This window comes from Rhinolophus ferrumequinum, chromosome 23 (assembly GCF_004115265.2).
Source record: "Rhinolophus ferrumequinum isolate MPI-CBG mRhiFer1 chromosome 23, mRhiFer1_v1.p, whole genome shotgun sequence".
NCBI classification, from domain to species: Eukaryota; Metazoa; Chordata; class Mammalia; order Chiroptera; family Rhinolophidae; genus Rhinolophus; species Rhinolophus ferrumequinum.
The window spans coordinates 35,258,092-35,275,052 of NC_046306.1; the positions used below are offsets into that span (position 1 = coordinate 35,258,092).

A 16,961-nucleotide genomic window follows, 5' to 3' on the forward strand; every position below is an offset into this window, starting at 1 on the left:
AGGCAAACAGTTGCCTTGTTTCTCAACCTGTATTCTACAATCAGTATCATTTCTTTCTGCTTATTTTGCCAGGAGTTTCACAATGAATAAATATTTACTGAGTATTTCTGTATTAGGTTGCCAGGGCTACCATAACAAAGCACCACAAACTAAGTGGCTGAACAACAAAAAGTTGTTTCACACTTCTGAAGGCTAGAAGTCTGTCTGATTAAGGTTCCTTCTGAGGACTGTGAAGAAGAATCTGTTCCATGCTTCTCTCCCAGCTTCTCGTGGGTTGCCAGCAGTAATGGGCATTCCTTGACTTGTGGAAGCATCATCCCAATCATTGCTGTCATCTTCATGTGGTGTTGTTCGTCCTCTGTGCACATCTGGGTCCAAACCTCTCTTTTGTAAGGACACCAATCAGATTGGATTAAAGACCACCCTAATGACTTCTTTTTACTTGATTACCTCTGCAAAGACTATATGTCAAAGTGGGTCACTTTCTGAAGTACTGGGGATTAGGATTCTAACATTTTTTGAAGGGGGGCATAATTCAACCTATAATAACTTCTTAAATAGCTACCCCTGCATATGAGTTACTTGAAATATTGAGTCCTTTCTGGAGTTAAAGAATCATTAAAACCAAGGAATATATAACTGTGCAGACTTGGTTGACCATTGAGGATTACACATGCATCTAAATTTCAGGGCTAAAACTGACAAAATGCTTTTGGAATCTAACTGTTTCTTGAGGAAACTCAAGGAATTACTGGATGCCCTTTATTAGGTGGAAGAAATTCCTTTCTATTCCTAGCTCATTGTATTTTTATCATGAAAGTGTGCTGGACTTTGTCAAATACTTTTTCTGCATCTATTGAGATGATTGTGTGGTTTTTGTCTTGTATCAATCCGGTATATTACATTGATAGATTTTCATATGTTAAGCCAACCTTGAATTCCTGGGATAAATCTCACTTGGTCATGATTATAACTCTTATTATAAGCTGCTGGATTTGATTTGTTAGTAAATTGCTGAGAATTTTTGCATTTATATTCATATGGGGTATTGGTCTGTAGTTTTCTTTTCTGTGTGTGATATTTTTGTCTACTTTTGCTCTCAGGATAATACTTTGTAGAATGAGCTGGGAAGTGCTTCCTCTTTTGTATTTTGGAAGAGTTGGTGGTAATTCTTCTCCAAATGTGTAATAGAATTCACCAGTGAAGCTACCTAGGCCTGGGTTTTTATTTGTGGGGAGTGTTTTGAATACAAATTCAATCTTTTACTTGTTGCAGGTCTATTCAGATTTTCCGTTTCTTCTGGAGTCAACTCAGTAGTGTGTAGTTCTCTAAGATTTTCTTTCGTTTTTTTTTTTTTTTTTTGGTAATTTCATCTAGGTTATCTAATTTGTTGGTGTACTATTGCTCATAGTATTCCCCTAAAATCCCTTTTATTTCTGCAAAGTCAGTAGGAATGACCCCTTTTTAATTCTTAATTTTAGTAATTTGACTCTTCTTTTTTCTTTATCAGTTTAGTAAATGTTTATCAATTTTTTTCAAACTTTTCAGATAACATACTTTTGGATTTATTGATTTTCCCCTTTTTAAATTCATTCCCTGTTTCACTTAGTTCTGCTTTAATCATTATTATTTATTTTGCTTTGCTTTGGGTTTAATTTGCCCTTCTTTTTCCAGTTTATTTCAGATCTTCTTAATGGATGTGCTCTAAAGTACTAGAAAATTTAGGCAAATTCTGATATCTTTCAGTATTGCATTAATTATCAGTGAAATACTATTATAGTAACACTCAGACAGAATTAACGGAGGCTTTTTATTTCAATAAGTAATTTAGATCTCGTACAAGAAAACATTTCACTACATATATGGATGTAGCCAAAAGGATGTCTTTAAAAACAGGAGCAGTTTAATTCCAAAAGCATTTATTATATTCTCTCAAATTTCCTTCCAAGGGCTCTGATGGAAGATAGTATTATTTGATATAAAAATGTTTTAATTTTTGTTTATATTAGATATATACAATGCTACTATACTTTAAAAAAGTACTTAAGATGCTATTCAGCATTAAATAAAGTTTTTGAGCTCTTTTTAAAAGAAATATTTCCAAATTGAAAGCTGTAAATGGAGTTCCTGCAATCCTTTAATGTAAAGCAGTTGTTTTCATTTTCCAAAAATACTGGTAAAAGGACTATTCATGACATTCTTGGTCTTTCCCTTAAATATTATAATGCTTTTCAAATAAACATAGAATTAAAAACAAATGTACAAATACTCTTTTAAAAGCAGATAGTATTCTAAGTAATTGAAGTTAATACAACAACAGCAAACACTTGTTTTGAAACCCTTGACAAGCCTTAGCATATATTCTTTTAGGTTATGAGCTATTATTTGTAATTTCATGAAAATTTCTCTTTCAAATACTTTATAGTTCAAGTATTGGAAATTATCTAAATGCATGACTTTGTGTCACAAGAACTTATACATTACAATGTGTGGTATATTTAAAGTAGTCTTTGTATTTTTAAAACAATTATTAAAACCACTCAAAGAAAATAAATATTGTTATTTTAGAAGACAAAATAAATACATCAAAACCAAAACCAGGATGTACATCTAATGCCCTGGGACAGTTTCTCTTGCCTCATTTGCCTTGATACATTGGAATAGATATCTTGAAAACTTAAGGTTCTTTTGGATTGTAGGGTTGTATATCTATCAGTTTGGTTGCCTTTTGCTTCATTTAACTATTGCACAAGTTCCTTTCAGAAACGTAGCAAAAAATTGGAAATGCAATTTTTAAGTATATGTCAAAATAATTACACAAAATTAGTGCAAAAAATATGCACACTGAAACTCATTCTAAACAGCCAATAGTAGATATGTTCATGAAAAGATGGTCTGAAGACCAACTGCAATAAGTAGAACAACTAACATTTTACATGTGTTAAGAGCTTCTAATTTAATGGAAATATCGAGGGGCCTTTTGTAAAGAGAATTATGCTTCTTTATTGTAGAACATTAACCTTTAATTTAATCATTTTAGGAATATTTTTTAAATCAAATTTTCATAAATCAATCATGACTATACTTATTTGTGTGTTTTATGTTTTGGAACTTGTGACTAGCAGTTAAGTTTTTTTAAGTAGAGAGAAGCCCCATTTTACCCTTCATTTTCTAAGTAATGTCTGTCAGCCAAACTTGGCATGTGGGCAGCAGACCATAGGTGAGTTACTTTGTTCCTTGCCTTGCTGGTGCAAAAGTGAAAATAATTCATACTGAAGCAAGAGTTGGCATCAGAGAAACTATGTTCTATGCTCTTTTTAAATAGTCTTCCTATGACATTCTTTTAGAAAAACAAGCATTTTCCCTTCCCATCCCACAAGGGTGAAAAAATGACCTTTTCCAGAGAGCTCAAAGTCAAATTAGTTCTATAAGTCAATGTGAGTGGGAATGAGAGTAAGTTTGTGGTCAGGGTGGCCAAAGACCCACTGTCTGAGAAGAAAGGCAGGGTAGCTAGAACATGCTGAGAAAGATTGAAAAACTATAGGCTTTGTAGCTATGGAGCCCCAGTAGTGACTTTAAGGGAAGTACATGCTCTAAAACCTATCTAAAAACAAAGTTGAACCTTGAGAGCAAAAGCTGGGATGGACTCAAGGAATTCCATGATCTCAACATGAGGAATACAGAACACAGTACATAAATGGAAGTTCCAAGTCTGAAGAGGAGGAAAACAAACAAACAAACAAACAAACAAAAAAACCATGAAAGGTAAATTCAGAGGGTGCCATGTAGAAAAATAAGAGATGCAATAAAACAAGGAAAGGTCAGAGTCACTTTTTTTGCGCTTTTGTCAGCAAAACCCATACAGTACAAGAAGTGAACTGTAAGTAATGGAGGGGATATCTGAAGGTTTCCTACTAGATTTATTTGAAGAACACGGAAGCAGAGGACAGATGAACATGATCAAAAACTAGGAACAAGGCTGACATGATGTAATTAACCCTGTTGGATCACAGAATTCTTATCAACTCCTAATAAAGATAGACTGGCAATAACATAGAATTATGCTTGAAATTAATTTAAATGCATAATTGAATTTGTTTATATTTCATCAGTAGTGTACTTTGGTTATTGTTTTTAAAATTCAATCATTAAAACCTTATTCAGAAAAAGTAGAAGTAAAAACAGTTCAATCTGGAAGCACTCCATCTGTTAAGAGATTGCAATATGTATTAGGATAATGTTAGATGCAGTAACAAATAACCCCCAAATTTCAGAAGCTTAATACAACAGAGCTTTATTAGGTGCTCATATCACAGTCCAATGTGGGTTGGTGTTCCTATTTAACAGGAATTGGGGGAAGATCTGTTACACATAGTTATTTAGGAACCAAGGTTGATGGAGGCTTTCCTACTACCAGTGCATGGCTTCCATGATTTCTCTGGATATTTATATTTATCTGGCTGAAGGGATGAAAGCATGAAGGAACAAACAAGAAAACTTTATGATATTCTCTCATATTTTCTTGACCAGAATATAATCACAGGGCTACCCTAAATTGCAAGGGAAACTAGGAAGTGTCCAGTTCAGTACCCAGAAAGAAGGGAGATAGAGATTTTGATAAATAACAAGAAGTTTCTGCCTGGTACAGGCAGTCACCGGACTCATGTGAGAGGCTGTGATTCCATGTCTACCTCTACCAAAGACCCTTGAAATATTAGGTTTGGGGTAGGCTCCTAAATAGGTTACAAAGTTGGCTCTTGAATGAATCAGTGTGCATTTTGTAGACCTGGCAATAATTGAATGTTGTTGGATAGGATCAAATTTTGCTAAAGCATAGATTGATTTTTTTCCTACAATTTACTTGTGATCTAGTATCTGTGATTTATGTGACTCATTCATATAAAAATAGGAGACATCTGTGTATTTGATCATATAATTGGTATTATTCACTGATTTTATCCTTATAAAATAATTTTTATGAGAGAACTAAAAATGAGATATCCCTTTGATAAATGACTGTGCTTAATTAAAATATTATATCAAGACTATAATTAGAATATATATGTGCATGTATATGTATACATAAATATGCATATAGATGTATATACACACACACTTACACATGTACATGAATATGTGTATGTGTCTGTTTGCCAGTGTGTATAACTAAAGAAAGTTCTGCGGAGTTGAAATTTACAACAGTAGAGCTAAACTCATAATTTGTTTGCTGTGTCATGGACTTTGAAATCATCTGGTTTCAAATTTTAGTAATGCCATTTAATATCTAAATGACCCTTAAGCAAATTATTCAACCTCTTCAAATCTTGGTTACTTTGTACGTACACTAGGAGTAATACTAGCTATTAATCAAACTGGATGATTGTAAATAATAAAATGAGATTATACTCATATATGATCTGGCATGTAGTCAGCATTTAATGGTATACTTGTGTTTAATGGTATACAGTGTTTAATGGAGTGTGTATATATGTATGTGTATATATATATATATATATGAGTGTGTATATATATATACACCATTAAACACTGTATATATATATAAAACATATGTATTACTATATATGTTATGCAATAAAATATATATATAAAATCTATAAATATGAAATTTATAAAAATATATAACATATATAATATATAAATATATATAATATATACATATGTAATATATATGACATATATATGTAATTGATATTATATATACATATGTAATATATATAAATATATATAATAATATATATGTATACATATATATAAAGAAGCTTGATGTACTCTTGAGAGCCCCCATTACACAGAAAAAGAAAATACAGATAACTAAAAGATAGGAAATGTGCTGATTGCTGAGATTTAATAGTTTCATTATATTTATCCATTCCTTGAGTAAACACTGTTAGACTTTTAATATGTATAAGATCTGAGCTATGGTGGACACAAAATATTAAGACAGCTTGATTTTTGTTAAAGTGTTTACTACCTGATTATGGGAACAAAGAGTCATAATACAAGGTGATATGTACATAGGAGAAATACCACAAAGTGAGATATGGTTTTAAAATAAGGAAAATTATTTCTTGGAAGGGAGGAAATTCAAGAAAATGTTTTGGACATTTAAAACTCCCTGGCTCTTAAATTGCGTTTAAAATCAGAATTTCAAGAAGTGGATAGAAGGAAGAGGCATTCCATTCAGAAAGAAGAACTAACATTCTATTCAGAAAGAAGAGGAGAGGCAGGAAAAAGCACAGGATATGTCCCGACAAAATTAAGGAATAAATGATGACGAATACTGTGAGATAAAATTGAAAAGTGAAGAAATTGAAGCCATTCTAGCATTGGACTTTATTCTGTTAGGAAAGAGTGATATGATTAAGCTGAGAAAGGACAAGAATTCCAAGAAGCAGAATGACATCTATGACCTTGAATATTTTACTTGACCTTTCCATCATCCATTTTTTTCCCATAGACAGCAAATGAATGGGACCAAGATTTCATCCTGCCCTAACACTCTCAAAGCCATCTCTGAATATTACATTCTCTAGAGTCACTATTGTTCTACATCTGTTGGAACATCCCTATTTCCCTCTCTCTCTCTCTCTCTCTCTTTCTCTCTCTCTCTCTCCTTTGTGTCTCACTGCCTCTTTGATCAGGTTTTTATTCAAAATAGCTGTCCAAAGTGATTTTGACATATACGGAATAAGCCAATTTAAGTTTATGCCACAAGCTTCTTTTTTTTTTCCTATGGTGGGTTTCTCAGCTGCTGGTTTCTTGGTAGCTGCAGACTTTTTTCCCACCAAAGGCTTCTTCTGCTTTGTAGCACCAACAACCTTCTTTCCTTTCTTCCCTACCACGGCTTCTTGCCTGGAACACATTTCTCATTCTGATTTGGTTTCTGGAGCTGCTGCTGCTTTATCCACGCAAGAGCTGGAGGTTCTTGGCCTGGCGAAGAAGAATGGGTTTTCCCAGTGCGTGGTCTTTGCATGTGGGTTTAGCTTCAGCATGCTTCTCAGGTTTCTCAGCGGATTCTTCTTCAGGACTGTGCGATGAATCTTCTTCCGTGGTGCTCAGAGGGCTCTTGAATCTCTGGGCTTTTTCAAGATTCTGCTAAGGTCTGTATTAAGCATCTTGTGCCGTGGGAAGGTTGTAGTTACTCTTGAGGGAGGGAGCTTTACGCCAAGTGCCACACAGATCCTCTACCCTGTGGAAAGCACTTTCAGTCCAAATGCAGAAATGGCCCACGTGCCCACTAGGAGCAAGTTTCAAAATGTTCTGTTTGCTTACACTAAGCAGAGAATTCCAGAGATGTTTCTGAAAGGCTTTGCCATTGTCCTCATTATAGATTTGATGCACGATTCCCTGAGCTAGACACAATGAAGATTTCTCACTTTGCCTTTGCCAGCTCTCACCCGCTCAGAGGTGGTAACAACATTTTTATATCATTCCAGGCTTTAAGTTTCTTGAGGAGCAAAACAACCTCTTTGTTCTTCTTGTAGCCTTCAGCTTTATCTTCAGCCACCAAAGGAGGTTCAGGAATGTCCTCAATATGATGATCTTTAGACATAACCAGCACTGGTAAGGCCGAGGCAGCAGGCAGAGCAGAGATGGCATGTCACTTCTGTGTTTGTGTCACTCTGAGGTGCCAACAGCGCCAGGTTTTTGTTGGTACAAAATGCAGGCCCCATTGACACATATTGCCAAAAGCTCTCTGGCCAGAATGATGAATCCTACTGCCTGAACTCTGGGAATTCGAGCCACGGCTCTGCCAGGACCCCACAACTCAGCACTGGTTCAATGACCTGCTAATTCACTGACAGCACAGGGCTATCCATTGTTTTTGAGCAACCTGGTGTGAACAAAGTCACAAAATCTGGTTTGAATGGGAGCCTTGAACACGGCAGGCAAGTGACATTTTTGCCAGATGATTCCCCCTTTTCAGAATGCACTGATGTCAGTGGGCGAGCACATGCCATGGTGGGGACAGGAGACGGCCACCCTCCTTTCAACCAGGTGGCTCCCATAGGAAAAGCCATCCCTATTCCCTTTGTTGGACCTACCCTACTGCTATTTACCTGGGCTCCACCCCATACATTGTCATAGCCTTCAGATTCTGGGTTTTGCTTCTCTGCTGGTCTCCCTTTCATCCCTTGTGATGGGGACATGAGCTGTATCTCATTCGTTCACAGAGACATCCTGCCTACCCAGATCCTCAGCTACTGACTCACTCTATCCATAATGTCTTGATTCTTCCTTGGGCCTCTCCCAATCCTCACCTCACTTCCCATTTCTCCTTTGTTGCACTTTCCCCACCCATGTTGTTTCTCTTCTAATTTTTTGTTGTGTTTTTCGTTTCACCTGGTACTTCCATTTTTCTAAAAGAACGGAAGTGAAAATATCATCCAAGAGAAACAAGTAAGCAAGGATAACTGGTGAAAAGTAATGCCTTTATAAAAAGAAAATATTGTTTGTCACTGTATACAAAGTAAAATTACCGTGTTTCCCCCAAAATAAGACCTAACAGGACAATTAGCTCTATTGCGTCTTTTGGAGCAAAAAATAATATAAGACCTGGTCTTTTACTATAATATAAGACCGGGTATAATATAATATGATATGATATGATATGATATGATATGATATGATATGATATGATATGATATGATATAATATATATATATATATAATATGACTGAGTCTTATATTAATTTTTGCTCCAAAAGACGCATTAGAACTGATTGTCCAGCTAGGTCTTATTTTCGGGCAAACACCGTAGGAAGGAAATCCCCCTTCTTACTTGTGAGAGTTATAAAGATAGTTATGTCTTCATTTTGCTCAAGTCAGCAGTAGCAGTGACCACACTATGATATAACGTGTGCTAATAGCTTGCTTCTCTTTTGGTGAACAGGGTTTAGCGGAAATATCAGCCAGTCCACTAAGAAAGTTAATTTTTTGTTTTGTTGAGAGTAAATAAATATATAATATGCCAACATAGTATTCAATAATGCTCTTTCAAAACTAACATGTGGACTTAGATTACTTAAAAGTTATTTTCTATTATTGTCTCCAAGTATATTTCTTATTTCTTTTGTAAGTATTCTCAGGACTTAAAACAAAACTGTTTTTTCAATCCAAGGTATTCTGTAAAGATTTCAGCCCCTGTCTCCAATCACAGGCTGCAGTGTTTGTTTATTAATTCAATGAACATTTTTGAGGGTTTTGTGGAGATGAAATAGATTAAGGTCCAGACTCTGTTATTGAAAAGTCCATGGAAAAGTAGGCTGACACATAAACACATAATTGTATACAATGTGGCAAGTACTAGAATAGAGCACATGGTTTAGGAAGGAGTGATCAGTCTACCTAGTCATTCTGGGGGGTTTCATTGAGAAGGTGATTCACAAACTAGGTCTTGAAAGATATAGTTTGCTGGACCAAAAATGAAGAAAGAATAACGAAGGCACAACGAAAAGAGAATGTAAAGACAAAGAAGGAAAATAGGAGACAGCACAAAATTAAGTACGGTTTGAGAATGGGTCTGAGGCGATGCGTGGTGTGAGAAGAAATAGGAGAGATCGGTAGGGACTAGACTATGAAGGACTTTGTATATCCCCCCAGAAACGTTTGGAACTTATTTTTTTTTATTTCCAGGGTGTATTTTTGTTTGTCTGTTTTTGTTTTTGTTTTGTATTCATTATTTTGGGATCACTGTCCCATTTAGCAGTCTGCTGAGAGCTCAAGGCCTTCTCACATAGTCACTTTTGCATATAAGCACATCCCTGAACTTGGAAGCCAATTTACAAACCACTGCTAAAAGTCAGTAGAAAGCACTGAAAGCTTTTGATCAACATGATCAAAAGTATATTTTTAGAGCACGAACACTTGTTGGAATATGGAGAATGTATTGGAAGGGATGGGACTTATGTTAGGGAACATGGGGATTTATTACATTATTTCAACCAAGAGAGGAAGGTCTACAGTAAGGTGACAGCAAATCTTTGCTTTTAATTTGGCTCCTGCTTTCTATGCGTCAGTCTACCTGTCAAGGAGACAACACTACAAGAGTCAAATGGGTGAATGGTACTGATTTCAGATAAAAGGGCAGCTTCATGAGGAAGGATGAGGAATTCAGTGGCATGATGAATTTGAAGTGCCTATAGGTTCTGACACTGCAAATATAAGTCTACCAGTCAAAAGAGAAATCAGAATTGAAGATTTGAATTTTTTTTAATATTCTGGATGATTACACAGAGGTGGTAGATTTAATACTGTGCGGGGATGAGACCTCATTATCAAAAGAGCGCAAGTTCCGAAGAGCTGGGGGGTGTCAGGCTGGAGGCTTGGTAGCGCTTGTTCCCTGTCTCAGTGATTTCAGCCTTAACTTTCTTGTTAACTACTGTTCCCTGTTGGAACCAGGCTGGGGAATGCTCAAGCCACTGGGAGAAGAGGGGTTCTCTCTAACAGTGAGAGGCTGCCCAGGGCTTTTAATCTGGGTAAGTTAAAGGATGGAGAAGATAGTAAGTGTTAAGGAACAATTTGACTGATGATGTTAGGTCACAAACTTGATATTCATAAAGCCAATAGGGTTGTCTTTTGTTTCAAGCTGCCTGAGGTTGGGGTAAGTTATTGCCTGAATAAGAAGTCTGATTCTGATACCAGGTGACACTTGTTACTTACCTTTCTGAGCCTGTTTCTCCATCTGTAAAATGGGAGTAGACACTCCTCTTTAAAAGAGACTAACAAAAGGAATGAGATAACCTGTATAAAACACTTGCCGTAGTTGATGTTTATGTTGTTGTGATGTGCCATTGAATTGTCTCTGATTCCTGGCGACCCTATGAATGAGTGATGTCCTGTTTATAGGAGCTGTTTAATAAATAGTTTGGCTTGGAAACTCCTTTATTGACCTCTTTCCTTAATTTTTCTAAGAAACCTTCAATGGCTGATTCTCAAATCTGCCATTGCTTTTACTTACCTGAAAAGACAGGAATTTTAAAACATTTGTTTTAGCATTTCTTTTGTGTTTAGATAAACTTTTTTCTTCCTCAATAACTTGTGGCTATGGGATGAAACATAAGATTGTATTGTGGCCACTTTAGAAAGTTTGTTCTCTTTGGGAATTAAAAAGTAATTACATTTTCTTAGACTAACTGCCTTCTCCAAGTGTCTAGTACAGTAACAGATCAAATATAGATTTTTGGACATGTATTATTTTCTTGAGAACCTCTGGAATTCTAGCCAGATCATGCTAATGAGAATCACCTAACCTCACCAAAGTCCCACTGATCTCTTCTCTGTACCTCCAGATATTAAATGAAACTCTTTGAAGTATGCTCGAGTTAGAACGAGTGAACTCGGAGGTCATTAAATCTAACTTCACGTTATGGGCCACAAACTATTCATTTTACTTATAAGTTTGGTGTACTCAAACACTGATGATCACATTTTCTCTTCTATCCTTATATTATAGTTGAAAGACTCTCAACTGTGTACTTCCCACTGTATATTAATATAGGGCCCAGATTGTACGGAGACTTGGAAACTTGAATTGGAAAGGGAGATTGGGGAGCAGAATTACAGTGTGTGATATGGTACTTCAGCTCCTCAAGGGAGCTGTAATTAAAGTGTCCAAGGAAAACACTGCAAGGAAACTAATTTAAAGAACATACTGGAACAATTTTCCCCTGGCTTTCCAAAATAAATAAAGAAAAAAAGAAGTCACCATCAAGCTTTGAGGTAGCATGAAGAATTACAGCAGAAAGGAACTTTGTTGAGAGACCAAGCAGGGGCTGATAATAACAGCTGGTTAGAATGTAAAATCTCTTTTAAATGTAGGCTTCCTCTGCTATTTATCAGAGCTCCCTGGACCCTGATCCATTCAGTATGCATTTCACATGCATGTCACTCTAACTATGAATCACAGTTTGGTTACAGCCCACTGACTGCTCTTTCTTTGCATCTCAGTAACTCAGCCCTATACGCCAGTTGATATCCCATTAGACTTTCCTTCCTTCTCTCCTCCTTACTCTATTTTAATCTTAAACATGTTAGGTGGCTCCAGAGTGTGGAATGCCTTGTGATTGCATGTCACTTGATGTGAGTGCTGTGAATTCCCTAGAGCAAAGTCTTTCCAACTTTTTGTCTACAAACCATCATAAGAAATGTTTACGTCCAACCCAGTACACACAGACATATTTAATTGAAAATTAAAGTTTCATGAAAAAAATGCTATGTGTGCTATGCTTTGATAGTGTTGCTTCTCTTCAACTCTGTTTCATTTATTTGGGAAAAACATGCAGGCTGAGATTAATTGAAGATCATTCCTTCCTTTGTTTTCAATCACAGTGAGTGTGCTTCACAAGATGAGGTCTTCAGACCTTTTACAGCAGATCACTGGGGATGTCTGGTACTGAACTTTACCCCAGACCTACTGAAATCAGAGTCCGTACTGGCAGGTACCATGGTTTAATCAATTCCTCAGTATGATTTTAAAATTTAAAAGCCATCTCTAGACCTTGACACTTTAACATTATATACTCAGAGGAAGGTAACAAAACAAAGGTTTTGTTTTGTTACTTTTTGGTGTAACTGTCCATAGCAAGGGCTCTGATCTCTGAATTCCCCCTTCGTCTAGCTGAAATAGAATTATAGGCCAGTTCAGAAGGTACTGGAACCCTTGAACATCTAGTAATAATAATATGGCAGGTTCTATTCTAAATGTATTGTATGCATTAAACCTCACAGAAATGTCTTATGTGCTGTATTTGTTGCTGAGATTCTTAGGTTATTCCACTAACTTACAATGTGATACAGGAAGGTACATTAGGGGTAATTTGGTCCCATCTCTTACTGAGCACCCCAGCGTTGATTTGGTGACTTGATAATTATACTTCTTCCACTTGTCCCTCAGCTTTAAGGAGGTGGGGGGTAGAAGCTTTCTGCTGTTGGTCTCTCTGATGCTGACTTACTATCTCCTGGGAGGTTATACCATCACTTATATCACCTCAGTAAACAATTTTAATCCATAATTTTTCAAACTTACATATACCTCCAAAAGAATATAAGTCAAATACTGTAAATACAGCAAACTCAACATGTAGTGATTATTCTATCATATAACAAATGGTATTACAGATTGTTAAATTCATTATATCCAAATATTCAAACAGTTCTGACCAATGCACAATACAAAGGGATAATTTGGTGGAGGCTCCATCAAAGAAAACTGATGGAGACATAGTCCAGCTCCTCCAATATTTTGGGCCTTGCAATTGGCTCTAGCACATAAAGTACGTGGAGCTACTCAGCAGATGGGAGCCCCAAACCTCCCTCTGTTTTATAGCCCAGTTCAGTTAGGAAACAATAATGTGAGTGAGGGTTGGAGGGTTGTGATAACTGTGAGAGCAAAGGCTGTGTGTGTGTGTGTGTGTGTGTGTGTGTGTGTGTGCTCATGTCTATTAGTATATTCTCATAGATGCATGTGTGCATACATGCAAATGTATCTTATGTACATATAATAGAATGATCCATTTTTAAGCCAAGAATTAATCAAGAAATTAGATGGAAAAGCTGTAAAGTAATTTTCTTTTTGCTTCTTGCTATTCTTCACCTGCTGTATGTTTTTCCTAGTCCTTGAACCATCAGGCTTTTGGTTACTATGATTGCCATAATGCTTAAAGAAGTACCATTTATGTGTGGACCATAGTTTATGCCTCAAAAGTTTCCAATATACCTACTTATGTATTATTTTTAACTTTTTCTTAACATTAAAAAAATTCCGCGTTAGAGACTATCCCTCAATGTATTTTTCCATCTGCTCTACTCCCACCCTATGGCAGACTCTGTAATTTATAGTGTGTTTCTTCATGTTTATTTGGAATAGCTGTACTGTAACCTTGTCATATTTAACTCTGATAGGATACTACAGAGTCTGCTTCAGGGACCACCCTGGGGAAGAATCAACCAGCAGCCAGGACTTAAGTACAACTTGCTCCCAGGCCCACCTTGGGCCATTCCAGGCGGCTGCTAAGTGGTGCTAGAATCATTTCCTTTTCTCTGGCTGTAAATACCTCAGACCCTAAGCAATTTGAGGCTTCCTCACATAAGAAATGTTTCTGAAAGGCAATTCACCAAGCCCAGCTCTTCTGAGTATCTTTGCTTCAGCTCTGAAGCGCTCACTCTTTGTTGCTGAAACACGGAGAGCTGTTGTATTTTCAGTTCGCTTACTCAGTGGAAACATGCCAGAAATTTGATGTTATAACTGATCTCAATTGGCATGTTTCATTCCCGCCACAGACTTCAGGAGAACATCATGAAGGTGCATATTATTCAAGATTGTTCTGTTAAGTAGTAAGGAAGAAAACTGCTCACAGTCTGTGTCAAAGAGAGTCTCCCTCAGAATGTTTAGTGTGTGGTCATAACATCTATTTAAGCTTATTTAGACCAATGTTTGTCAAATTCACAACTTAGAATAGAACTCCAGACCGTGGTAGCCAAAGACACTGGCCTTGCTGTGAGCAAGTTGGATAAAGAATTATATAAGAGCTTTGGGATTAAGGGAAAAAAAGTACCATCCAAATGAAGGAAGACTTTTCTTGACAAAACATTCTCCTGCAATGTGATTCTCCTAACCAACCATAAAAAAGCAATTAGAGATCCAGCCACACATTTCAGTATTTGAAGAGTTTCAGACTAACTGAAGATTTGACAGCTATAGACATTTTATTTTTGTAAGAGTTTAACTAAAAAATAGAAGGACATTTACTTTCTCTAAATCTATATGATGTTTGTTTTTTTTAAAAAAATAAAGCTTTTCTTCAGTTTTTGCTGACATATGCTGTTCAACTCATTCATGCTGTCAGACTCATCCAAAAATTAATTCTCCTAATGCGTGCCATATTTCATGTTGTACTGGCTGTTTTTGCATATTTGAAAGAAAACAGGAAGGAGAATATTATTTTTTTAAATTTAATTTGTATATACACGTGATAAAGAATATAGGATCTTATACTCTCAGAAGAACAAATCTAAAATGGCAGTAGAGGTAACTGATTTTTTTTAAGTCCCATTTTATGTAATATGGGCAATAAGTCACACGTGATTGGACTAAAACATTGTGTTTTATTTTTCCGTTTTTTTAAAAGCTTTTTTATTAAAATATAGCTAACATATAATATGTTATTAGTTTCAGGTGTACATCATAGTTATTCAACAGTACCCACCTAGCACTGCACAGAGTTATCACCACATTATTGATTTTATTCCCTATGTTAAAGAACTGATCACCATTCTAAGTCCAGCAACCATCTGACACCATACCATGCTCTCACAATATTATTGACTATATTTCTATGCTGTTTGTTACATCCCTAAGACTTATTTGTTTTATATCTGGAAATGTGTTCTTGTTCTTCTTTCTCTTCCCCCCTTTTAAACTTTTCAATTAGAGTTGACATTCAGTATTACGTTATATTAGTTTCAGTGGTACAGCATAATGGTCAGATGCGTATAAAATTTAGGAAGTGATCCCCCTGACTAGTACCCATCTGACACCATATATATTATATATATATATATATATATATATATATTATATATAAACACACACACATATATATGGTATGTGTGTATATATGTATATATATACACACATATACTATATATATAGTATATATTATATAGTTTACATATACATAGTTATTACCGTATTACTGATTATATTCCCTTTATTTACATCCCCATGACTATTTTGTAACTACCAATTTCTATTTCTTAATCCCTTCACCTTTTTTACCCTACCCTCAATCCCCCTCAAATCTATTACCCTACTAGATCTAGTAGCCGTCTGACAATAGTTATTACAATATTATTGATTATATTCCTTACATCCCCATGACTACTGTGTAACAATCAATTTGTACTTCTTAATCCCTTCTCCTTTTTCACCTACCCCCAACACCCCTCCCAGCTGGCAACCATCAAAATGTTCTCTGTATCTATGAGTTTGTTTCTATTTCATGTGTTTGTTTATTTTGTTCTTTAGATTACACTTGTAAGTGAAATCATATGAAATTTGTCTTTCACTGTTTGACTTACTACACTTAGCACAATAACCTCTAGGTTCATCCATGTTATTGCAGATGGCAAGATTTCATTCTTTTTTAACGTCAGAGTAATATTCCATTGTATGTATGTATCACCTCTTCTTTATCCATTCATCCATTCAGGAACACCCAGGTCACCTTTATATTTTGGCTTATGTAAATAATGCTGCAATGAACACATTAATGAGCATGTCCTCTGGAAGTAGCATTTTGAGTTTGTTCGGATAAATACCCAGAAGTGGAATTACTAGATCCTTCTTTGTCTCTTGTTATAGTCTTTGTTTTAAAGTCTATTTTGTCTGGTATATAAGTATTGCTACCTCCGTTTTTTTGTTATTTTTTTGTTTCCATTTTCATGAAATATCTTTTTCCATCCCTTTACTTTCAGTATGTGTATGTCTTTCAATCTGAAGTGAGTCTCTTGTAAGCAGCATGTGTAAAAGTCTTCTTATCCATTCAGCTCCCCTATCTTAAATTCATTTCCATTGAAAGTAATTAAATTCATTTCCATTGAAAGTAATTATTGATAGGTATGCAGTTATTGACATTTTATTATTATTTTTGAGTTTTGTTTTTTGTTTTGTTTTGTTTTTGTCTTAAAGAGGTTCCTCTAAGATTCCTTGTACTACTGCTTTGGTGGTTATGAACTCCTTTAGCTTTTTCTAGTCTGGGAAGCTCTTTATCTGTCCTTAGATTTTAAATTATAGCTTTGCTGGGTAGAGTAGTCTTGGTTGTAGATCCTTCCTTTTCATCATGTTGAATATTTTGTGCCAGTCCCTTCTGGCCTGCAAAGTTTCTGTTGAGAAATCAGCTCAGTTGTAGGTAACTAACTGCTTTTCTCTTGCTGCTTTT

At 35.7% G+C, this 16,961-nt stretch overlaps 1 protein-coding gene and 1 pseudogene across 2 annotated transcripts in view; one reads left to right on the forward strand and one right to left on the reverse strand.

Annotated features, from left to right (window-relative positions):
• Positions 1-16,961, forward strand: part of MACROD2 (mono-ADP ribosylhydrolase 2) — a 2,095,255-nt gene that overhangs the window by 914,547 nt on the left and 1,163,747 nt on the right. The gene's annotated exons all lie outside the window — the stretch shown is intronic.
• Positions 193-8,018, reverse strand: LOC117016237 (60S ribosomal protein L4-like; annotated as a pseudogene).